At 42.8% G+C, this 25,445-nt stretch overlaps 1 protein-coding gene across 6 annotated transcripts in view; it reads right to left on the reverse strand.

Annotated features, from left to right (window-relative positions):
• The window catches only part of PPFIA3 (PTPRF interacting protein alpha 3), a 105,494-nt gene that overhangs the window by 79,483 nt on the left and 566 nt on the right, over window positions 1–25,445 (reverse strand). The gene's annotated exons all lie outside the window — the stretch shown is intronic.

A 25,445-nucleotide genomic window follows, 5' to 3' on the forward strand; every position in this document is an offset into this window, starting at 1 on the left:
ATTGACTTTGAGTATTGGAGTTGTAGATCACCTATACCCAGAGAATACTGTGAACTCAAACAATGATATATATGACTGCAGAAGTAATGTTATTGTTTTTAATCTATTGTGTATTTATGGTTTTTTTATATTGTTGTTTACTGTGATTGCGGCATCGAATTATTGCCAGTGTTAGCCGCTCTGAGTCCCACCTCGGAGGTTGAGAAGGGCAGGGTAGAAATGTTGTCAATAAATAAATAAATAATGATAGATCTAGACCAAATTTGGCACAAATACTCAATATCTGTGCCAAATTTGTGCCAAATACTCAAAACTATGCAGTTTCAGTGTTCTGTGCAGCCCTATCACCTGAAATATTGTGTCCAATTCTGGGCACCACAATTCAAGAGAGATATTGACAAGCTGGAATGTGTCCAGAGGTAGGCGACTAAAATGATCAAGGGTCTGGAGAAGAAGCCCTATGAGGAGTGGCTTAAGGAGCTGGGCATGTTTAGCCTGAAGAAGAGAAGGCTGAGAGGAGCTATGATAGCCATGTATAAATATGTGAGAAGAAGTCACAGGGAGGAGGGAGCAAGCTTGTTTTCTGCTTCCCTGGAGACTAGGACGTGGAACAATGGCTTCAAACTACAAGAAAGGAGATTCCATCTGAACATGAGGAAGAACTTCCTGACGAGAGCCGTTCAGCAGTGGAACTCTCTGTCCCGGAGTGCGGTGGAGGCTCCTTCTTTGGAAACGTTTAAACAGAGGCTGGATGGCCATCTGTCAGGGGTGATTTGAATGCAATATTCCTGCTTCTTGGCAGGGGGTTGGACTAGATGGCCCATGATGTCTCTTCCAACTATTTGATTCTATGATTCTATGCCCACATGTGAACACTGGTGGAGTTTGGGGGAAAATAGACCTTGACATTTAGGAGTTGTAATTGCTGGGATTTATAGTTCACCTACAATCAAAGAGCATTCTGAACCCCACCAACAATAGAATTGGGCCAAACTTCCCACATAGAACCCCCATGCCTTGAAGGGATCTGCTGGTGTTAGCCTCCCTCCAGCCTCCCTCCCTCACCCACACACGCGCACCACACTGCCATGCGCTGAGCACGCCTGCTCTCCCCTCCCCACTTGGCGTCTCAGAAACAGCCTTCCTCTTGGCTGAGAGGCCAGTTGAGAGGCCAGCCAATCACAGCAGAGGAGGGCTTTTGGTGGGAGAATTCTCAGTCCAAAAAGGAAGAGAAGAACAGACGGTGAGACCTTCAGCCTTCTCTGCCAACAGGGTTCCTAAGACCATCAGAAATATATGTTTTCTGATTGTCTTTGGCAACCCCTCTGAAACCACCTCGCAACCCACCCCAGGGGTCCCGACCCCCAGGTTGATAAAACGCTGCTTGTGCTGGTACGGCTGTACCAGGAGCTCCAAACTCCCTTTCGTTCTTTGAGCGTTTGCATGTTCTTGTTCTGGCCATGCATTTTGCAGTTGGATGGTTCCTGCTAGGCTGCAGTCATGGGGCTAGCCACCTGTCTATCATCGTTAAGTTTTAGTTCCGCCCTTTTTTCCAGGTTCAGGAGGGAAAGAGAACCATTTTAGTTCAGTCTTACAGTTGGAAGCTCAGCTACAGGACGTGAAAGTTATCTACTTGTAGAGAAGCTTTGTTTCTTACAAAGTCCAGGGGAAAACAGTCCCAATTTACAGCCTCACAGCCTCGCAGCTTTAAGAAGAGTCTCTAAAGAAAGGCTTTTAAGAGAAACAGCTTTACAGCACAACCCTTGTTGGGGTTGGAGAAACGGACCTACAACTTTTGTGGGAAAAATCCTAAGGACTCCAGCTGGAAATTCTTCAAAGCCTTGGCTGGTAGGTCTACTCATGTACCCAAGAAGCAATTTGGAGCCGGTAGTAGGGCCCACACCAGCAAAGCCTAGAAAGCAGATTGCCCAAGGAGGGGTCAAAAAGGGTTTTCCTCATAAAGGAAAGAAATAGTTCTCCAAGCAAGCTGCCTGTCCCTTGTGGACAAGATTTAAGCAAACCTTGAAGTATTTGTTTGATTTGTTGAAGATCTAAGGTTGTTTGTTGAAGACCTAAGCAATAATAAAGAACTTTGTTAAACTTTTAAGCTTCTAAAGACTTTGTATAGGAAAACCCATAGGGCCTCTCATCCGAGGCACCCCAGCTTCCCGTTGGACACAAAGAGCACATCCTGTTCAAAAGCCAATTGCTATAGGCCCAGCGCACAATAGCACACTGCTCTGGTTGCACTATTTGCCATAGAAACCAAAACTATGAGGATGAGGGGAAATTTCAAAGACCGAGCTATCTTAGCCTATATTTTATTCATTTCAGGTTTGTGCAATTTTTTACAGTAAAAGTTGGCTCTCCTTTGAGTAGGAACCCGTCATACCTGTTCTTTGTAAAATGCAATATACAACAGATAGGAAGAAAATACTCTTGAGTATGGTATGATATGACCTCTAGCTCTCATAAACCTCATTACATCTAATAACCATTCTCCACCAATGGAGTAGGGGGTTGAAGAAGGAAATAATATTAGAATCTTCCCATCTTTCTGATGGCCCCTGTCTCTGTTCAACACATCTCCTGTCCATCCCGTACACGTCTGTCAGAGTAGCCACTTATGCATCACATAAAGAAACAAAATTGCAACAACAAAGACTCATTAACAGGACAAAAGAAAATACCAATACACATGTCATTTGCATAAACAAATTAATACATATAAACATTCATATGTATAGATGCAAATTTAGAAACATCTACTATAATTGAAAAAGAAACACATATTTGCATATGCTGACTTACATGACCTTTAGAAATCATTATAATTTAGAGAGCAAAACAACACACATTCCCATGGTTGGAAAGACAGTGAACAGATCAGCTATCTGCCCAAGCTCTTCAGTCGACTCCGGTCCAGGTTCTTACAGCTAACAGAGAAATTAAAATGTGCTTGTTTGCTCTTTTTTATGATGTTAATCCATGAACAAGACTTGGATTGGATACCTTTTCAATGGGGGATAATTTAAAGTAGGGGTGAGAAATGTGTTGCCCACGGACTGCATATTGTCCTTCGTTTATGTATATTTGATTTGTGTTGTTTTAAAATGCTGTGAACTGCTTTGGGTCTTGCTTAGGGAGAAAAGCAGGATATTTTCTCAGTGCGATTGTGTTTAAGTGCAGGCCAAGGTCTTTAGGCACTGCACCCAGTCTGCCGACCACCACTGGGACCACCACTGGCTTGAGCCAGAATCTTTGCAGTTTGATCTTTAAATCCTCGTATTGTGTCAGCTTTTCCAGTTGTTTCTCTTCAATCCTGCTATCACCTGGAATTGCAACATCAATGAGCCATATTTGGGTTTTTAACACGATTGTGAGGTCAGGGGTATTGTGCTCCAAAACTCGGTCAGTCTGAATTCGGAAGTCCCAAAGTATTTTGATGTATTCATTTTCATTCATATTCATTCATTTTCCACCAGGCCGATGGAATAATAATTATTATTGTTGTTGTTGTTGTTGTTGTTGTTGTTGTTTGAAACACAACAAGATGAGTCCACAGCAGACACTCTGCTGACTGTTGTATTGGATCACATGTTGGGCACTTCCCAAGTGTCTAGGACTGTATGATGTATCGGCGAATAATGTGTGCAGATCCCAGTAAGGTGGCCTTTTGCAGCTGGCAGATGGTAATTTTGTCAGTCCCAATTGTGTTTAAGTGCAGGCCAAGGTCTTTAGGCACTGCATCCAGTGTGCCAATCACCACTGGGACCACCTTGACTGGCTTGTGCCAAAGTCGTTGTCATCTTCTTCTTCTTATTACTATTATTAACTATAATTAAATTAACATAATAATAATAATAATAATAATAATAATAATAAATTCTAGTTTGCCAAGGTCGATCAGAATGCTCTCTTGGAGAGAACTATTTCCATGGTCTGGAGGTGGGGATGGGAGAAGGGGTGTAAACAATAATAATAATAATAATAATAGGATTTGTAGTTTGCTAAGGGTTATAGTTATAAATTGTACTGTATAGTTATAAATTGTACTGTATTTCCTTTTAAAGAGGAAAAAACGGGGTGTAAATAGTAGTAATAATAATAATAATAATAATAATTATTATTATTATTATTATTATGGGATTTGTAGTTTGCTAAGGGTCATAGTTATAAATTGTATTATGTTGGTTTTACTGCCTTGTAGAGAGGAAAAGCGGAGAGTAAATAATAATAACAATAATAATAATTATAATCCTCCTCCTCCTGGGATCTGGCACCTAAAACCCCTGGAAACCATCCGCCCCGCACATTTTGGGATGGAAAGCTTGAGGCTTTTCAAACCCATTTTCAAGGATAAAAAGGTCTTTGGGGTGCAGCTATATGCTTCCTTGGGACTGTTCTCTACCACTGAACAGCAAAACAAATAAATAAACAACCCCCTCCAAAAAAAAAACAGCCTAAAAGCCAGGTAGATGAAACATGTTAGCACTTTCGGTCATGGAAATGGCAGCTACCATGAGCAACCAAACTATCTGGCATCCAGGAAGAGCCCAATACGGTAGCATGGCTTCTCAGGTTCTGGAGAATACCAGCCCTGCCTTAAAGAAAGGAGGTTGTCCTCTGATGTCCCTTCAAACGGAGTTGTCCCCTTTGATGCAGAACTCATAGCTACCCGATGTCCTACTTTTTCCTTCTTCTTTCTTGAGAAAGGGTTAGATCCAACTAGAGTACATCCATTGAATGAATGGGAGCTTTGTAAGTTAGTATTTATGTAACTTTCATTGATTCAATGGGTTTACTTCACTAAAGACTAATAACTGGATCTAGGTTGAAGAATCTAACTTAATGTAGGCGGTGGCAGTTTTTTGGAGGAAACATACAGCTTCATGTTGAAGTGAATCTGTTTCCTAAAATACTACCCTGTTCTGTCAATTCACATATTTTCCCTCTCTATTGTCTCGTCACTCCTGCCCAGTGGCTGTCGGTGACTGGGTCAGCAAAACTGACTGAGTTTTAACCTATACATTAAAGGACATATCCAAGGTGCTGAGCCTTATCCCTAAAATAAGTTAAGTACCTTGGATAGCGCTGCTAAATTATGGATATCAGCAGGGATTTGCTATTCCAGCAAATATCTTTGCTCCTGTTTATCTTCAGTTTCTCAACCTGGGGGTCGGGAACCCTGGGGGATCACAAGGGGGGCGTCAGAGGGGTCGCCAGTCAGAAAACACAGTATTTTCTGTTGGCCATAGGAGTTCTGTGCACCAAATTTGGCCCAATTCTATCGTTGGTGGTGTTCAGAATGCTCTTTGATTGTAGGCAAACGATAAATCCCTGCAACTACAACTCTCAAATGTCAAAATCTATTTTGCCCAACCTCCACCAGTGTTCACATTTGGGCATTTTGGGTATTTGTGCCAAGTTTGGTCCAAATCCATCATTGTTTGAGTTCACAGTGTTCTCTAGATGTAGGTGAACTACAACCCCAACCCCACTAACCCCTTTCTGTCGGTCATGGGAGTTCAGTGCACCAAATTTGGTTCCATTCCATCATTGGCGACGTTCAGAATGCTCTTTGATTGTAGGCGAACTATAAATCCCAGCAACTACTACTACAAAATGACAAATCAATCCCCCACCAGTATTCAAATTTGGGTGTATTGGATAATTTGTGCCAAATTTGGTCCAGTGAATGAAAACACATCCTGCATATCAGATGTTTACATTACAATTCTTAACAGTAGCAAAATTACATTTGTGAAGTAACAACAAAAATAATGTTATGGTTGGGGGTCACCACAACAAGAGGAACTGTATCCTAATGCTCGCGGCATTAGGATGGTTGAGAAGCACTGAACTGGAGATTTCTGGAAGATCAGGTGCCAGGATGAAAATGGAACAGCTCTTTTACCTTTAATGGTTACGGTGTGTTTGTTACCTAGTTGTGTGACAAGAAACACTTTCCAAAATTCCCTCTTCCATTAAAGGCAGACAAGTGCCTTCTGGTTTTCATTCTGGCAGCTCTACTGAACAAAACTCCATATTCCAGCTGTTTCCCAACACCTTTCTTCCACAAGGTCATGCCTGTACCATATCTACAATTCCTCATTCTTGCAATCTTGACTGGGGAAGTCTTTACCCAATTTTTGCTCAAAGAAAGAAGAAACTGGGGAGCATCCAATGGAATCCACAGAAAAAAACAAGAAGCACGTCTCAAGTTGTCTCTCCCTCCCACAGCACCACCCCTTTTTCCTTTTGTGTCTCGTTTTAATTAAGTTGTAAGCCTGAGGGCAGGGAACAGTTTTGGTGTTCTTTTACTTGTAGAGCATCATGTACAGTGATGGCAATGGATAGATATGCAGAGATAGATAGATAGATAGATAGATAGAAAGATAGATAGATAGATAGATAGATAGATAGATAGATAGATCGGATCCTTGAAGAGCAGTTGTTTTATTTCGCTGAAAAGCCCGACACTTCCAAAACAAGAACTCTCAAACCATTTTCTGAACAAATGAAATTACTGAAGTTTGATTCTAAACAGACTCCTGAAGGAGGACTTAAAATACACTTTGGCTGAAACAGGCTTTTCTATTAATATAAACAACCACTTTTTGAGCATCTTGAGACATAGAATCATAGAATCAAAGAGTTGGAAGAGACGTCATGGGCCATCCAGTCCAACCCCCTGCCAAGAAGCAGGAAAATTGCATTCAAAGCACCCCCAACAGATGGCCATCCAGTCTCTGTTTAAAAGTTTCTAAAGGAGCCTCTACCACACTCAGGGGCAGAGAGTTCCACTGCTGAACAGCTCTCACAGTCAAGAAGCTCTTCCTAATGTTCAGATGGAATCTCCTTTCTTGTAGTTTAACTCCTCGGCCTAAGTCATGGATGTGCTAAGTAACCTTAACCACAAGACACAAGGTTCTTTGTAGATATACAGTGATTCCAGTTTGGTTTAAATTCACATCACTGAAGAGAGAACAATACTACCACACATCTGCAGGACCAGCACTTGTGTTTCCACTTATCCAGGTCCCAAAATATATCTCTAGGCATTTTCAAGTGCCTCCAATGTATGCTTCTGCCAAAAGTGATTTATTTCAATAGGGTTCACTATTATCCACAGCTTTGTGTTTCTACAATAAGTCCAGGAACACATTCCCTGTGGATATAGAGGTTGTATTGTATTCCAGGGTCAGATCTGACCAAAGCAAAATAGGTTGGGACTATTACTTCCTTTGGTTGGTACACTACCATATATATACTCAAGTATAAGCTGACCTGAATATAAACCGAGGCACCTAATTTTACCACACACACACACACACACACAAAACCTGGGAAAATGTATTGACACAAGTATAAGCCAAGGGTGGGAAATGCAGCAGCTATGGATAAATTTCAAAATAAAAATAGATATAAAAATAAAAATGAAACTAGAGTAAAATAGAGTAAAACAGTAGATGTAATAAAAATAATAATAGAGTAAAATAATAAATGTAATAATAATAGAGCAAAATAATAAGTGCAATAATTACAATAATAAATAGAGTAAAATAATAAATGTAATAATAATAGAATAAAATAAATGTAATAATAATAAATAGGGTAAAATAATAAATGTAATTAAAATAATAATTTTGTTGTTGTTGTTGTTGTTGTTGTTGTTGTTGTTCATTCGTTCAGTCGTTCTGACTCTTTGTGACCTCATGGACCGGCCAACGCCAGAGCTCCCTGTCAGCCGTCACCACCCCCAGCTCCTTCAAGGTCAATCCAGTCACTTCAAGGATCCCATCCATCCATCTTGCCTTTGGTCGGCCCCTCTTCCTTTTTCCTCCCATTTTCCCCACTATAATTGTCTTCTCTAAGCTTTCCTTTCTTCTCATGATGTGGCCAAAGCACTTCATCTTTGCCTCTACTATCCTTCCCTCCAGTGAGCAGTCAGGGGTTGAAAAACTCGGCTTATACTCGAGTATGTACGGTATATTACTGATTCTGCAACCAAGAATTTTAGTTGCTCTTTTGGTTAGTATATCACACATTTAACTTGTGGTCTACCAATGCCCCTAGATTATTTCCACATTCTCACAATATAAGAACAGAGCTGCCCAGACCCATCTCACAAGCACATAGGGACACAGCTTCTGACTTTACCATGGACATCTCTGATTCTTCAGCTTCTTTAGTGTTTGTCACACACACACACAATTAAGGAAGGGGATAGTTGCTTCTTGATCTCAGGCCAACTCTGTGTTACTGAAGTTTCAGCCAACCAGCTTTCATGCATATTCCTTGCTTCACAGCTCATTCCATATGTTCAACAATAGAAGGGCCTCAAGTGAGGTGCCCTCAAAAAACTTCCCTCCATTATCAATTGAGAGAGGAACAGAACAAATATTTGTGATTCCAGAGTGCAATAACCTAAGTAGTTTGTAGCTGTGCTGTTTAAATAAATGGAAACATATAATTATCGGAACAATCACTTTCCCATTTGGTGCAACGGTGCTATGCTGTCACTTAGTCAATGCAAGTTCCCACAGTCTTCCACAAAGCTGTGGAATTCACTCTACCCAGCACATGCTCACAGTTTTCATTTCCTATTTTAGTTTTCTCCCATCTATTTTTCTGCAACTGCACAATAGTGCAGTTTCGGCATTCCTGCGAGACCTTCCTCTGTTTTGCAATATCGGAACTGCAGCAGAAGGACATCATTGCACAAACAGAGAGTGACAGAACAACAGGGATATCGGATTTACTGATGAGTTTCCCCATCAAGGAAAAGAGATGCTCCTATCATGTTTCAAGCGCAATGTAACTACTGAAGAGACACAAACATGTGACAAACCCCATCCAAAGGTACTTTTATTCTGCTGTAATTATGCTTTATCTGCCTTGTGTGATAAAGTTCTATGTTGATGAGAAGCTAGCTAACAACCCATTCCTCTCCTTTCAATTTCAATTAATCCTCTGGGACACTTGGCTACCATGGCATACCTAGGAGACTGTACTTCCTGGAGTAATGCACACATTGATTTTCCTTCATTCTCTACATAGAAATGAACTTCATTGGGAGTTAAACCTTACTTTAAACTCTGCTAAGTTGGAAAATATGCTCCACCTAAAGCTTGTTTAGGTGCTTCAGGATAAGCAATGTGGCACACATACAAAGGAGAGTAGTTGGGAAGCTCAGAGGGAAGACCATTCAACTGTCACTGCTGAACCCTAGCATTTGCTACCTGAGATGTCTATCCCACTCTCCTTCATGGTACAGGCAGCCCTGCTGTGGAATTCTTCATATTCTAACAGCCATGCACTGTATGTCCAAGTGATAGTAAAGGTTTCCCCTAGCATTAAGTCTAGTTGTGTCTGACTCTATGGGGTGGTATCCATCTCCATTTATAAGCTGAAGAACCAGCGTTGTCCATAGACACCTCCAAGGCCATGTGGCCAGCATGACTGCATGGAGTGCCGTTACGTTCCCGCCAAAGCAGTACCTATTGATCTACTCACACTTGCATGTTTTTTGAACTGCTAGGTTGGCAGAAGCTGAGCCTAACAGTGGGAGCTCACCTCGTTCCACAGATTTCAACCAACCAACCTTTTGATCAGTAAGTTCAGCAGCTCAGCGGTTTAAACCGCTGAGCCACTAGGGGACCCTAGTGATATAAAATGATATACAAGTGATATCCAAGTTATATAAAACAGTTAAATATATACAAATACTAGTGGTCCCCTGCCACGCGTTGTTGTGGCCCAGTTTGGTGATATGGAAAATCAAGTAATTAGAATGTGCTGGTTTCTAATATATGTAATGTCTTTATGCTTGTGGGTAAATAGTATTTCTTGATGTTTGACAATGCTGACGTAGAGATTGTCTGGTTTGCCAACTCTGGAACAAGCAACATATAATTGTCCATCTTTAGGAGTCCCTTTCAAATCTATAGTACTTTATCTCTGTGTGTGTGAATCATATATATCTATCTATATCTATGGCTGGATGGCTCTCTGTCAGGAGGGCTTTGATGATGTTTTCTTGCCCTAGTGAAGAGAGTTGGATTGGATGGCCTTAAGTATTTTCTGTTGGTCATGGGGGTTCTGTGTGGGAAGTTTGCCCCAGTTCTGTCATTTGTGGGGTTTATTCAGAATGGTCTTTGATTGTAGGTGAACTATAAATCCGAGTAACTACAACTCCCAAATGCCAAGGTCTATTTCCCCCAAACTCCATCTGTGTTCATATTTGGACATATGGAATATTCGTGCCAAGTTTGGTCCAGATCCATCATTGTTTGAGTCCACAGTGCTGTCTGGATGTAGGTGAACTACAACTCCCAAGGTCAATGCCCACCAAACACTGCTAGTATTTTCTGTTGGTCATGGGAGGCCTGTGTGCCAAGTTTGATTCAATTCCATTGTTCAGAATGCTCTTTGATTATAGGTGAACTATAAATCCCAGCAACTACAACTCCCAAATGACAAAATCATAATTTTTGAGTGATGGTCATTCCTTATGTTGTGAGATGTTTTGTTGCCAAATTTGGTGTGATTTCGTTCATTGGTTCTTTTGTTTTTAAAGTACTCATTATGCACAGAGCATTTTTATATATATAGATAGATATACAAATATAAAACACAGCTAAGACCAGATCTTGAAATATAATTAATAGCAGTAAGCTAAACATTATATGGTAGGTTATCACATAATATCTAAGAAAGTCAAATAAAGTTTTTGACATTAGCCTAAGCTGCAACAGAGCCAGTATATATTCTGTTTCTGGGGGAATATTCAGAATATGGATACCACCCTAGAAAATGTCTTCTTCCTGCTTGTCACCAAACAGGATTTTAATGCAATACAAGTGTTTTGGTTTGCTCCTGACAGGATAAATAAATAAATAAACCAAACAGGATGTGGCACAAACAGGAGGTTGATATGCAGAAATGAAGGGTGTGGATGAAGATAGGTGGATCTGCACTGTTCTCTCAGGAGTCTTGATCTCAAGCAATTTAAAACCTTATAGAGTCAAAACCTTAAATCTAACCTGGCAGTAAACTTGGCAGACATTCTTTCAACAACCAAGTTGATTAACAGCTGGGTTTGTACAGAACAACAAGCCAAGATTTTGGTTGACTGGGAACAGGCTGAAGCATCAGTTCACTTCTACTTGGCTCTTCCTGCTGGCATGACCAGGAATGATGTATGTGCCACAATAATGAGAACATGTATATCTCCAGAAACAGAAAGGAACCTTTGGTTTTCAAGATATTTTGGCTTACAACTGAAACCAGGCCTATCCAGATTGCCCGATTATAAGGTATTGTAGGGGTTATAGTACAACACAACTGAAGGGTCAAAGGTTCCTTCCTTGCCCCTTACATATAACAAGATCGCTGCAAGCATCCAAATGCAAATCCGATGGCTTTTCCACAATCCTCATTAATATCCTATTCCATTAGCATTAGAAAACTTGTGAGTAAAATCTAACTCAAGTCGATCTTTTGATAAATGTTCCTTCAGTGGTTCCCAACTTTTGGTTTTCCGGGTGTTTTGGACATACAAAATAGCTGGTAAGATGGCTGGCATTTCTGAGAGTTGAAGTCCAAAACACCTGGAAGACCAAAGGTTGGGAACCACTGTACATAGTGAATTGATCCACACTTAGATGTGTGAAATTGGACTGAAGGAAACATGTTGAATGAGGTCGGCTGTGGGATAAGGAGTGATCCCTTTTACCACTCTGCATCAACATCTACCCTGTTTGTCTGGATCCCCCCTACCCCCAACCCGGTGTATAATATTGGGGTAGGGAGAAGATTAGATTGAGAAAATCTCCCAACATAGAAGGAGTGGACAAGTCTGCTTCCATCACGACCATTACACATAGCTAAATCGGGACCCAAACCATGGAAATTCAGACTGAAGAGAAACATACAATGCAAACTAGTATGGCATCCCTCTAGTGGTGGTAAAGAGTTCAAGTTCATCTTCTTTAGAGCATGACTAATGCATGCACTTTTTTTCTAAGAAGGTACTATAGTAGTATTTCCCAAATTGTGTTCTTCAAGGCTTGGGACTTTAGCTCCCAGAATCCCTGATTATTTGTCAAGGCTGCTGGGGCTTCTCAAAGGTTCAAAACACCTGGAGGACTAGCGTTTGGGAATCGCTGTGCAAGAGAATCAAGCTTGTCTTTGGGCTGTATTCCATGATCAAAGGAAGTATATTTCTCTAAATTAGTGGTTCCCAACCTTTTTTTTGTCAGGGACCAATTTGACCAGGGACCACTTGACCAGGAACCACTTAACCAGGGACCACTTGAACAGGGACCACTCTTCAACATTAGTACCAAAAGGTTTACGAATCCATTTTTGTCAACTTTAGATTTGCTTTGTTTATTGGGGGCACTGATTCAGAAAACCGCATTGGATAGACCACATCAGCTCTAGTTTCTGATACAGAACATATGCCATCAAGTAGTCGCCATCTGCTCACCCACAGAAAATCATATTTAATAATCTAGAGCTGATGTGGTAGTAGTAATCTTTCGTGGGTAGTCAGCCTCTCACCTCCGGACATTCCCATTGCCTCAGCACTATAAGAGGGTTTTGCGAGACCAGCCACTCTCATTGCCACATTGTTTCGAGGCAACTATGTAGTAAAAGTGAGGGCGCGGACAATACTTTCAATCTTACGGACCACTGGTGGTCCACCAACTACAGGTTGGGAACCACTGCTCTAAATGCTAGGTGCCAATCTATAATGAGAGAAACGTGTACTTTGTATAATATGCCTAGAGCAAGGATGGGTTTTCGGCTAACTTCCTGTTTCTAGGATCATTAAAAAGCTACAAAGATTGCAAAAAAAAACCCCGAAATGCCTGGAAATTCTCTTATGTTTTTGAAAAGGGGATATTAAACAGTGCAGCAGACACACCACTGCTTTTTTCTGATGATGAATTAATTTGTTCTTATACATTATGTCAGAGAACCCAGGGAAATCAAGGACTTCTAAAACTGTCTATGAGGCTATATATAACTTTTGGGCTACACTTTGCCCACTTTGGACCACCATGAAGGTGCAGGAAGAAACTTTGGTTCCCAGTACTGAACCCAACTATATAAATATTTATCAGAGCTCATCTTTTGCCAAGCTGGCACTTAATAAGCATTTTGTCTTGGTGTGGGTGAATGTATTACATCTCTAGCTGGAGATCTTTGGATTGCCTGGAATCACAAAATTATCAGAATGTATTAAACATTCCTATAAAAGAGTACGGAAAAGGTGCTAGCTGAGCTTGGAAGGTAGAAATGCTTCTGAATAGATAAAAGGCGAGCTCTCAACCAGTCAGGGGCTGAACTGCTATCAGTCACGAACATTGAAGCTCAAACCTGAACAATCCTGGCTCAGATGGAGCCTTACTATGTCAGGGTAAGGAAGTGTTCCTGTGTCAAGGGCTTTGTTCCCTTAAGGTAAGCTATCAAAGGCTACCTGTCAACAGCATACAAGGCTGAAACCAGCTGTGGACAGGGACAGAGCCAAACACAGATGTGCCTGTCCTTTTTTATTTTTCTCTTTCTGCTGCTCTTATTCCCTACCTAGCGGGATGCTGGGGAAGGGGCTGCGGGATGCTCTTTCAGGGGCTGATTAGATCACTTTCAACAAAAGCTTCTAAAAATAGGCTTGCCCACTCTGTCCTGCCCAGCCAGAAACATAAAGCTATGAACATCAACACACATGGGAAGATAGCTGTTTTACACTGAGTCAAGCCATTATCCATCTCACCAGTATTATCAACTGACTAGCAATAGTCTCTAGGCAAGATTCTTTCTTAGACCTGTCTCGAGATTCCTGATATTTACCAATACAGTAGTAGTGCATCCATCCAATCAGGCCCAAGTTGGCTTAGTTTCCAAAACTAAAAGAGATAAAGTGTGTCTATAAAAATGAGATATATGATTCCTGGTGCCTCCTCTTCTGCTCCAGCTGTAATCCTTCCTCCCATCTGCAACATCACAGGTAGCCAAGAGCCCAAGAGACAGACCTCCTGAATGCTGAGGATGCTTGCCAATCAGAAAATGTAGATTTAAGGCATATGCAGACCCACAAACGCTCCATGATGCTTATAAATTCAAAAGGCATCAAACCCATGTAGCACCAGGCTAGGGAAATAAGTATGCATTTACACCATGGAATTAATGCAGTTTCACACCACTTTAGCTGCCATGACTCATTGCTATGGAAACATGGGAGTTAAGAGTTACACAGCCTTTAGCATGCTCTGCCAAAGAGTACTGGTGCCTCACAAAACTACAACTTGTAGAATCATAGAAAACCAATGGTAAATGGATCTGTTTTCTTTATATCAGTGGTTCCCAACCTTTTCTTTGACCAGGGACCACTTTGATCAGGGACCACTTGACCAGGGATCACTTTGATCAGGGACCACTTGACCAGGGACCACTTCGATCAGGGACCACTTCGATCAGGGACCACTTGACCAGGGATCACTTTGATCAGGGACCACTTTGACCAGGGACCACATGCCCAGGGATCACTTTGACCAGGGTTCACTTTGACCAGGGACCACTTGACCAGGGACCATTTTGACCAGGGACCATTCTCCAAAAGGATTACAAATCAGTTTTTGGTCAACTTTAGGTTTGGTTGGGTTATTTGGGGTGCTGATTCAGAAAATTGCATTGGATAGACCACATCAGCTCTAGTTTCTAATACAGAACATATGCCATCCAGTAGTCGCCATCTGCTCAGCCACAGAAAAACATATTTAATAATCTAGAGCTGATGTGGTAGTAGTAATCTTTCATGGGTAGTTAGCCTCTCCCCTCCCAATCTCTCCGTTATATCATAGGGTTTTGTGAGACCAGTCACTCTCATTGCCGTGTGGTTTTGAGGCAACAGTATAGTAATAGTGAGGTCGCTGACAATATTTTTGTTCTTGTGGACCACTGGTGATCTACAGACCACAGGTTGGGAACCACTGCTTTATATACACCACAAGTCGCAAAAAGTTAACTCCATCACATGAACATATATAATTTTTGGCCCATAAGAAGTAGAGAGATATCAAAGACCTCATGCATAGGGTCATGGATACTGAAGGTGATGTGAAAAAGAACCCAGTGTTTAGATGTTTATGTGCTTTTTCCCTGTGCTTGCCCTAAAACTAAAGCATATGTCCGTGCAAAAGGATTTTTGGGAGGGTTTCTTAAAAAATACTAAACAAGTTCATAATCATATTAAGACATTTAGCAAGTTTCTATTACTCCTGAATAGTCTAGTCAAGGTCTGGAAACCGAAGTGAACAAGATTATCCCAAAAAACCAATAACACCTTCCCTTTCTTCTTATCATCCCTCATTACTATTAAACAGGTGAGGTTATCTGCAAACTCCTTTCAAACACAAGCAAAATAGTGAAAATAAGTAAAATCTGCCTACACTAGCCTTATATCAGTAGTACATTGGTTTATTCTGAGCGAAGGACAAGCACACCGTTGACATATAATGTTGAACTTCATCAATACTACAAACAGTTTTGATTATTCCACATTCATACCAAGCCTGTGAATGTCTTTCCGCACAACTCATGTTAGGATATGAGTGGTGGTGCTCATAAATTTATAAGTGTGCAATATTGCTGACTTATGCTTGTATGTCCATCAACATCTTTCAGTGCATAGCTCAGGACAGATTCACACCACAACCACATGGAAGGTTACAGGAAGCACTTGCTGAACCTATTGACAACGTTTACGCTACTCAGGAGACCCCAAAGGCCCTCCCTCCAATGACATTGCAGGTTATGGTGAGCCGCATGAACATGTACAAATTTGAATACTCTTGTTTTTTGAGGGGAATTGGCCTGGACATTTTGAAGTTGTAGGTACTGGGATTTATAGTTCACCTGCAATCAATGAGCACTCTGAACTCCACCAAAGAGGAAATTGGACCAAACTTGGCACACAGAGCATCCATGCCCAACAAAAAATACTGGAGGTCTTTGGGGAAAATTCACCTTGATTTGGAGGATTTGTAGTTCACTTATAGCCAGAAAGCATTGTGAACCCAAACACCAATCGATCTGGACCAAACTTGGCACATATACCTGATATGCCAAAATTTGATTACTGGAGAGGTTTGGGAGGAACTGACTTTCCTTTCTGGAAGTTGTAGTTTACCCACAACCAGAGAAACTGTGATCTCCACCAATGATGGACCTGGACCAAACTTGGCACACATAACCCCTATGACTAACTCAACCTACTGGAGAGGTTTGAGGGGACTGACTCACTATGGTGGGATTTGTAGTTTACTGTACAGCCAGAGAGCACACTGAATGCCACCGATGATGCATCTAGAGCAAACTTGCCCAACATAACGAATTTTAAGCACTGATGGAGTTTCTCGGGGTTAACCTGGCACAATGTGAGTTGTAGTTCACCCATAACCATATGCATTTTGTACAATTAAAAATTTGACTTTTTCAAATAATCCAGGCAATGCTGGGTATCCAAACTCGTATAACATAAATGCCAACTCTGGGGTTCTGATTCTCTTTGTGTGTGCCAAATAGTTAAATGATAGTTCATATTGAGATAATAAAATAATGTTTTATGCATTTTGACTCTTTGTAAGAGTATGAAGGACTAAGGTTCACATGTACACACCCAAATACCTGTACAATGTGTCTAAATCGCAATGCATATGCAACAGCCATTTATAAGCCCAAATTGCCTATATATCATCTCTCATTTGCAGAAGTGACAAATACATCACTTTAATTTTCTTGTGCAAATGGGTTTCACATTAACAGCTTGTATGAAAGGAACTGTGAAGCAGCGACAGTGCACATTGCATGCTTGCCTCTAAGTGCCTGACCAGACTATCTCCCACACACACATCTTGTTTTTTAACCACCTACACCTTGGCTATAAATATAGGTTTTCCAAAGTTAGCTATGGAAGAGTGATGAACTCCGACATGTGGAGGTGGAGAACACACAGACTGTAAACCCAGAGGTGGGGAACCTGTGGGCCTCCAGGCGTTGATGAACTACGACTCCCAGAATTTCTCACCAATGATCAGGCTGGTATGGGCTGATAGGACTTGGAGTCCAAGAATATATGGAAGGTCACAGTTTTCCCTCCCCACTTGTACACCCATTGTTGACGTCTCCAGTAGAGAGTCTCTATATTGGATTGCTGTGAGTTTTCTGTTTTCTGTTGCTGTTTGGCCATGTTCCAGAAGCATTCTCTCCTGACGTTTCACCCACATCTATGGCAGGTATCCTCAGAGGTTGTGAGGTTTGTTGGAAGCAAGGCAAGTGGCTACTAGTATTTAAAAATACCTCTAACATCAGGACAGTAAATAAAGAACAGCACTAAAAAAAAATCAGACAAGAAACAATCAGGGCCAGCTAATCACTTCCCAACAAAGGATTCCCCCAGCAGCAACCATCCAAGCTTTGGAGAAACCAAGAGAGAAGAGGCAAATGCTTTACTCAGTCTCTCTTCTCCCCAATTTCCTCTGACTTCTCCCTCCTAGGAGAGAAGGAAGGAGAGTAGAAAAGGAACAAAAGCTGGCTAATAGTATTTAAAAAAAACCTCCAAAATTGTAACAGTGAATAAAGAACAACAGTCAAAAACAGGGGAATTCCAGACAAGAAACAATCAGGGCCAGCTAATCACCTTCCAACAAAGGATTCCCCCAGGCAGGAAGCAGCCAAGCCTTGAAGCTGCAAGGCTATTCAATGAAATCAAACCGATAAATAGCAACATTTACACCTGCTTCAAACATACAAGAGTTCTTTCTCCCACCTTGGGCATTGCCACAGATATATAAACCCCACTTGCCTAGTTTCCAATACACTTCACAACCTCTGAGGATGCCTGCCATAGATGTGGGAGAAATGTCAGGAGAGAATGCTTCTGGAACATGGCCATACAGCCCGGAAAACTCACAGAAAACCAGTGCTTCCAGCCATGAAAGCCTTCGACAACCCATAGTCTCTGTATTATTTTAACATGACAGCTGCATGAAGATGAAAAGATTCGTCCAAACCTCCCCAAACACCCCATCTTTTCATCACCATATCAAAAGAACTCCCTCTTTTTGGTACATGAGAGTATGACACCTAAAATACAACAGTTTGAGGTGCTGACACCACTCTCTAACATCTAGTGCTAGCAGCAAATACACCCATCCCATGTATTGTCTTAGCCATATGTCATAGTCCAACAAAATGAAGGCCTCACATTTTGCAGAAGCAGATGATAAGAGACTGAGATGGCAGACACCAGTTTGGAGGAGTAAGGAGGGGATTTTCAAATACATATTCCAACATGTATGTGAAAGAAGTGGGAAGGGGGCATATGTAGGTGCTTAGGAGATGGCAAACACAGGCAGGCCAAGAAAAGGAGCAGAAATATTGGTTCAGTAAAAATGGAGGTGCACAGAAGCAAGCATAACAGGAATGTCCCTGTTGCAAAGGGGAAAGCTATGCTAAGGCGGGTTAAGCTTGCAAAGAGACGAGGCAGCAATGAACAGGTTAGGAACCCTAGGTGCACATAATCTTTTGCATATGAGTGGCATCAGATACAACCATGAATTCAGGACAGGCGCAGTGAGACAGCTGCTTTAGGCAGCACATTGCAGAGTAGTCAGCAAATGGTTACCAATTTATTATTATATTGTGTTGTCGAAGGCTTTCATGGCTGGAAGCAATGGGTTGCTGTGAGTTTACTGAGCTATATGGTAACATTCCAGAAGCATTCTCTCCTGACGTTTCGCCCACATCTATGGCAGGCATCTTCAGAGGTCGTGAGGTCTGTTGGAGACTCGGAAAATGGGGTTTATATATCTGTGGAATAATGTCCAGGGTGGGAGAAAGGACTCTTGTCCATTGGAGGTGAGTGTGAATGTTGCAATTGGCATCCCACCTTCCAACAAAGGATTCCCCCAGGCAGGAAGCAGCCAGACTTTGAAGCTGCAAGTCCACTCAATGCTAATCAAGATGGCCAATTGCAACATTCACACTTGCCTCAAACACACAAGATTTCTTTCTCCCACCCTGGACAACCACTAAGGATGCCTGCCATAGATGTGGGCAAAACGTCAGGAGAGAATGCTTCTGGAACATGGCCATACAGCCCGGAAAACTCACAGCAACCTAGTGAATCCGGCCACGAAAGTCTTCAACAACACTTGGAGCATTATTTATTTCCATTATGAGTATTTATCTTTTGTATTCATTGGCAGTCTCTTATCTAAGTACTAACCAGGGCTGACCCTGCCTGGTTTCCAAGGTAAGATGGGATCTGGTGCTTCTGGGGTATTCAAAATCAGTGGAATAATGTCCAAGGTGGGAGAAAGAACCCTTGTCTGCATGAGGCAAGTGTGAAAGCATTCAATAGACTTGCAGCTTCAAAGACTGGCTGCTTCCTGCCTGGGGGGAATCCCTTGCAAGAAGCAGCCAGACTTTGAAGCTGCAAGGCTACTGAATGTTAATCAAGCTGGCCAGATGCAACATTCACATTTGCCTCAAACAGACTAGAGCAGTGGCTATCAACCTATGGGTCCCCGAGTGTTTTGACCTACAACTCCCAGAAATCCCAACCAGTTTACCGGCTGTTAGGATTTCTGGGAGTTGAATGCTAAAACATCTGGAGACCCACAGGTTGAGAAACACTGGACTAGAGTTCTTTCTCCCACCTTGAACATTCCCTCTCTCTCTCTCTCTCTCTCTATATATATATATATATATATATACACACACATACACACATATATATGCACACAAACCCCACTTGTCTAGTTTCCAACAAACCTTACAACCTCTAAGCCTCTGATTTACTGAAAATTAAGTTTGAAGTCTTTAAGCTCATTTACATAAATGACGAGGAGTTACAATGCACAAAACCTCAAAAGACCAGAGTGAAGACAGGGGGCCAGGAAGATAGTTCCACCTTGTCACCTGCACTGTGCTAATAATATAATATAATATTATAATATAATATAATATAATATAATATACATATAAAATTGGTAATATTATAATGTAATACAATATATTACTAATAATATGATATTATATTATGTATTACATGTAGTATTACTAATAATATTACAATATAATGATATAGTGCAATATAGTAATATATAATACTAATATTGTGCTATGGTAATAATTTAATATATTGTATTTACATATTTACATATTACTTGTAAACCACTCCTTCAGGGTGAGAAGGGCAGCATATAAATGTCGTCAATAAATAAATAAATAAATAGGGATGCCTGCCATAGATGTGGGAGAAACGTCAGGAGAGCATGCTTCTGGAACATGGCCACACAGCCCAGAAAACTCATAGCAACCTATTATTATATTGTAATAGCCAGGGATGAAAAGAGGTGCTTGTGGAATTTTCGGTCTCACAGATCAAAACAATCCGGTTGGCTTTGGGTACCGCCACTCTTGACTTGGGTGGTTGGAGACAGGTGGTATTTGTTGTGCAGGACAGCAAAGCGTCTTCGGCCAGCTTTGAATGGATGAATGGATAAAGGCAGCAAAGGCAAGCGGGATGGGATTTGGGACAGCAAAGGGGTGCCTGTGGGAAATCAGACTGGGTGGGAAGTGAAGCAGGGACGGCGAGGAAACCCTCAAATGAAAGAGCAATAGGGAGGGATGCAGGGAGATCCTATGTGCTGCAACCCAATTGTGATTGGAGATGCTGGATGGAGTTCGGGAGGTGGAGGGAAGGAGCAATAGTGGAGACTGTGGACTAGTGTTTTGCATGGCGAAGGGCAAAGAGGGGGAGAAGCAGAAAGGAAACGTGGCTTCTACGGAAGATGGTTGGAAATGCAGCACCATCCAATATATATGGCGGGGGAGCAGATGAGGGGAGGTTGTCTGGGTTTGCCTCTCGTGGGTGCACACGAGGCTCAAAGGGGAACCAGGGACAACCAAGTGGAGCACAGGCCAGGCAGGAGAGGAGGAGAGTGTCAGGTGGGGAAAAGGGAAGGCGGCAAGCACAGGACAGGGGGATTTCGACAGGGGGCAGAGCGGAAGGCTGGTTCAAAAGGTGCCTGTTCCTGAGATGCACATCAATGAAAGAGGAATTCTAGCTCATCTTTCCATCTTTCATATCATTGTATCCCTGGGCCCTGCCACACAGCCTTATATCCCAGAATATCAAGGCTGCAAATCTCATACTATCTGAATGTGGACTCTGGTCCCTTCCACACAGCCCTATATCCCAGAATATCAAGGCAGACAATCCCACATTATCTGAGTGTGCACTCAGGGGCCTTCCACACAGCCTTATATCCCAGAATATCAAGGCAGACAATCCAATATTATCTGAGTGTGCACTCAGGGCCCTTCCATACAGCCCTATATCTCAGAATATCAAGGCAGACAATCCCACATTATCTGAGTGTGGACTCAGGGCCCTTCCACGCAGCCCTATATCCCAGAATATCAAGGCAGGCAATCCAATATTATCTGAGTGTGACTCAGGTCCCTTCCACACAGCCCTATATCCCAGAATATCAAGGCAGACAATCCCACATTATCTGAGTGTGCACTCAGGTCCCTTCCACACAGCCCTATATCCCAGAATATCAAGGCAGACAATCCAATATTATCTGAGTGTGCACTCAGGGCCCTTCCACACAGCTCTATATCCCAGAATATCAAGGCAGACAATCCAATATTATCTGAGTGTGCACTCAGGGCCCTTCCACACAGCCCTATATCCCAGAATATCAAGGCAGACAATCCAACATTATATGAGTGTGCACTCAGGGCCCTTCCACACAACCCTATATCCCAGAATATCCAGGCAGACAATCCCACATTATCTGAGTGTGCACTCAGGGCCCTTCCACACAGCCCTATATCCCAGAATATCAAGGCAGACAATCCAATATTATCTGAGTGTGCACTTAGGGCCCTTCCACAAATTCCTATATTCCAGAATATCAAGGCAGACAACCCACATTATCTGAGTGTGGACTCAGGGCCCTTCCACAAAGACCTATATCCCAGAATATCAAGGCAGACAACCCACATTATCTGAGTGTGGACTCAGATAACCCAGTTCAAAGCAGATATTGTGGGATTTTCTGCCTAGACTCACCCTTTGGAACACTCTGCCCCTCTCTGTCAAAACAAACCTGTCCGTTGCTGGCCGGTTTCCCTTTTCCCCATCTGGCACTCTACTCTTGTGCATAGGATGCTGACGGAATGACAGACAGGAGGCCAATGTGTGGGGTCTAGGGCAGATCTAGGGTTCCAAAGGGTGGTGAGGGGAGAAAATGGACCCCCTCTTGCTAGTCCTCAATGCAGAGGGAGGTGCAAACCTTCACCTGGGCCCAGGTTGATTGGGGAGGTACAAGTGGAGGGTGGGCTTTTGGGACAGAAGGGGTTTAAGATCATCTGGGGAGGCCCTGCTCTCCGTTCCACCTCCCTTGCAAGTGCAATTGGTGGGGATGAGAGACAGGGCCTTTTCAGTGGTGATTCTTTGGCTATGGAACCCCCCCCCCCCCCAACGAAATTAGATCAGCACCCTCCCTCCTGGCCTTCAGAAGAAAAGTAAAAACTTGGTTATGGGACCAAACCTTTGGGCAGTAAGCAGTACAATGAATGACCAGGTCTTATGTTCAATTGATATTTAGGATGGCCTTGGACCATGATTTCTGGATTGCGTTATTTTAATTCCATGTTTTAATGTTAAAGGAGGTTGTGTTTGATTATTTAATTGATAATTGTATGTTATTACCATTAGGTTTCCATATGTGAGGCATTATATTTTGCCATAATTATGTTGAAAACCACTTTGAACCCCCCCCCCCCAAGATACTCCACTTAGGCGGAAAAAAATGAAATGCAAAGATACAGAATGGGGGACAATGCCTGGCTCGATAGCAGTACGTGTGGAAAAGATCTTGGAGTCCTCGTGGACAGCAAGTTAAACATGAGCCAACCATGTCATGTGGTGGGGGGGAAAGCCAATGGGATTATAGCCTGCATAAATAGGAGTCTAGTGTCTAAATCCAGGGATGTCATGCTACCCCTCTATTCTGCCTTGGTCAGACCACACCTGGAATATTGTGTCCAATTAGAAGGCTGAGAGGAGATATGATAGCCATGTATAAATATGTGAGAGGAAGCCACAGGGAGGAGGGAGCAAGCTTGTTTTCTGCTTCCTTAGAGACTAGGACGCGGAACAATGGCTTCAAACTACAAGAGAGGAGATTCCATCTGAACATTAGGAAGAACTTCCTGACTGTGAGAGCCGTTCAGCAGTGGAACTCTCTGCCCCGGAGTGTGGTGGAGGCTCCTTCTTTGGAAGCTTTTAAGCAGAGGCTGGATGGCCATCTGTCAGGGGTGATTTGAATGCAATATTCCTGCTTCTTGGCAGGGGGTTGGACTGGATGGCCCATGAGGTCTCTTCCAACTCTTTGATTCTATGATTCTATGATTCTATGAATTCTGAACACCACAATTTAAGGGAGATGTTGACAAGATGGAATGTGTCCAGAGGAGAGTGACGAAGATGATCAACGGTCTGGAGAACAAGCCCTATGAGGAGTGGCTTAAAGAGCTGGCCATGTTTAGCCTGCAGAAGAGAAGGCTGAGAGGAGGCATGATGACCATGTATAAATATATGAGGGGAAGTCACAGGGAGGAGGGAGCAAGCCTGTGTTCTGCTGCCCCAGGGACTAGGGTATTGAACTACAGGAAAGGAGATTCCACCTAGACATTAGGAAGAACTTCCTGATTGTGAGACAGAGCTGTTCAGCAGTGGAACTCTCTGCCTCGGAATGTGGTGGAGGGAAGCTCCTTCTTTGGAGGCTTTTAAAGAGAGGCTGGATGGCCATCTGTTGGGGATGCTTTGAATGAAATTTTCCTGCTTCTTGGCTGAAGGGTTGGATTGGATGGCCCACGAGGTCTCTTCCAACTCTATGATTCCATGAAAAGCAGTATACAAGCGAAGTAAATAAATAAAGAGAAGGTTCCAGGAGAAGAAGGAAGGAAAGGTATAAGAGCAAGCTAGAGGATGCCTGCTTGCTTTGGTTGATTGGTTGGTTGGGTGGCATCAGAGGGGGTTTGTGGTGGGAAAAGAGGGTTGAGATGGCGGAGATGGCATGGAAAGTGTCCTGGGTGCTGTGAGGAAGAGTAAGGAGAGGAAGAAGGAAGCTCTAAGGGCCCTTCCACACAAGGCAGAAAATCCCATGTTATCTGAGTGTGAACTCAGAAAACCCAGTTCATAGCAGATATTGTGGACTGTGTGGAAGGGCCCTGAGTCTACAATCAGATAATGTGGGATTTTCTGTCTGGATATTCTGGGATGTGTGGAAGGGGCCTGAGTCTACATTCAGATAATGTGGGATTTTCTGCCATCATATTCTGGGATATAGGGATGTGTGGAAGGGGCCTGAGTCCACACTTAGATCATGTGGGGTTTTCTGCTTTGGTATTCTGGGATATAGGGCTGTATGGATGGGCCCTGAGTCCACACTCAGATATTGTGGGGTTTCCTGCCTTAATATTCTGGGAAATAGGGATGTGAGGAATGGCACTGAGTCCACACTCAGATAATGTTGGGTTTGCTGCCACAATATTCTGAGATATAGGGTTGTATGGAAGGGCCCTGAGTCCACACTCAGAACACGTGGGGTTTCCTGCCACAATATTCTGAGATATAGGGCTGTGTGGAAGGGCCTGAGTCCACACTCAGGTATTGTGGGGTTTCCTGCCTTAATATTCTGAGATATAGGGCTGTGTGGGAGGGCCTTGAGTCCACACTCAGATAATGTGGGGTTTCCTGCCACAAGGGGGGCGGGGGGGGGAGGCTGGTCCCAAGGCTGATATAGGGCTGTGTGAAAGGAGCCTGAGTCCACACTCAATGTGGGGTTTTCTGCCTTGGTATTCTGGGATATAGGGCTGTGTGGAAGGGCCCTGAGTCCACACTCAGATATTGTGGGGTTTCTTGCCTTAATATTCTGGGAAATAGGGATGTGAGGAAAGGCACCGAGTCCACACTCAGATAATGTGGGGTTTCCTTCCACAATATTCTGAGATACAGGGCTGTGTGGAAGTGGCCTTGGTCCACACTCAAATAATGTGGGGTTTTCTGCTTTGACATTCTGAGATATAGGGCTGTGTGGAAGGGGCCTGGGTCCACACTCAGATAATGTGGGGTTTCCTGCCTTGAGATTCTGGGATAGAGGGCTGTGTGGCAGGGCCCTTTGGTGCCTTGGGGAGACAGAAGGAGCGGGCTGTGTGCGGGGGGAGAAGGGCTTGGGGTCCAAGATGAGTCTGTGGGCATGCAAGGCTTTGGCAGAAGGCGAGGAGGCTGGATGCTGAATGCGTGAGGAAGGTGTGGGTCCTGATCAGAGGATGCGGGAGGCGCCAAG

Source organism: Anolis sagrei, chromosome 6, assembly GCF_037176765.1.
Source record: "Anolis sagrei isolate rAnoSag1 chromosome 6, rAnoSag1.mat, whole genome shotgun sequence".
NCBI lineage: Eukaryota > Metazoa > Chordata > Lepidosauria > Squamata > Dactyloidae > Anolis > Anolis sagrei.